General features: G+C 35.5%; 1 protein-coding gene across 1 annotated transcript in view; it reads right to left on the bottom strand.

Moving 5' to 3' along the window:
* Nucleotides 1-943, bottom strand: part of card14 (caspase recruitment domain family, member 14) — a 25,183-nt gene that overhangs the window by 12,614 nt on the left and 11,626 nt on the right. The gene's annotated exons all lie outside the window — the stretch shown is intronic.

Below are 943 nucleotides of genomic sequence, written 5' to 3'. Positions count from 1 at the left end.
CCGTGCAGCCCTCCTCTAAATTCCTTTTCTTTTTTTTTTTGATTGACTCCAGTACTTTGAAAGGTGGAGTCCCACAAGGTTCAGTCTTTGGATCCTTTTTTCCCTTCTGCTTTACTGCATATTATTAGACACGTAAAAGTAACAGTTTTGATAAGTTAAGCACAGATTGAGGCGCATTCTTGTATTTGCTAATAGTGCGTTCTTGAAAATACTTTTAGACATTGGTGTTCACACTAGATAAGCAGGGAGGGGCTTTGTTCCAGATTATTGGAGGGAACGAACTCTAGTTCACTTTATGTGGACCAAGTGTGTGCAGTAAGAATAGATCCCAAATCTAGTTTAAAAGATGTCATATATTTGAAGTTGTCCATCCCATCTGCTCTATTTGTATCTATAAACTATGGGTGCCCAAAGTGGGGACCCAGATTTGGCCCACCAAAGGACATCTTTTGGCCCGCCAAAGTGTGGCTACAGAGTTTAGTTTAGTTAAAACTCCTAATGGCGTTCCAAAAAACGTCACATCAGTGAGTAAGCTTCAGCCCAACATTCAACCGCTGATAAAGACCAGCTCTGTGTCTTTCATTATGATTCTAGCTGCTGTTTTCATTGGAAGAAAGTTAGTAATTTTTAAAAATGTGAAGATTAGCTATTATTTTAGCAGCATGCTAACATTTTTGGTTAATTTGTTATCTACTGGGTTTTTTAAGCTAATTTAGAATTTAGCTTCTATTTTAGCAACAGGCTAACATAGTTTACTGATTATTTTTTATGCTAATTTAAGGTTTAGCAATAATTTAGCAACATGCAGATGTTTTTGGCTAATTTTTTATCTACTGAAGTTTTTTTGAGGATAATTTAGGATTTAGCTATTATTTTAGAACCAGGATGACTTTTTTGAGTAATTTAGTTTACTGAGGAATTTTAGGCCATTTAGGAGTAATAG

The sequence above is a fragment of the Oryzias melastigma genome, linkage group LG1, assembly GCF_002922805.2.
Source record: "Oryzias melastigma strain HK-1 linkage group LG1, ASM292280v2, whole genome shotgun sequence".
NCBI classification, from domain to species: Eukaryota; Metazoa; Chordata; class Actinopteri; order Beloniformes; family Adrianichthyidae; genus Oryzias; species Oryzias melastigma.
This window is presented reverse-complemented; position numbering and strand designations above follow the sequence as displayed.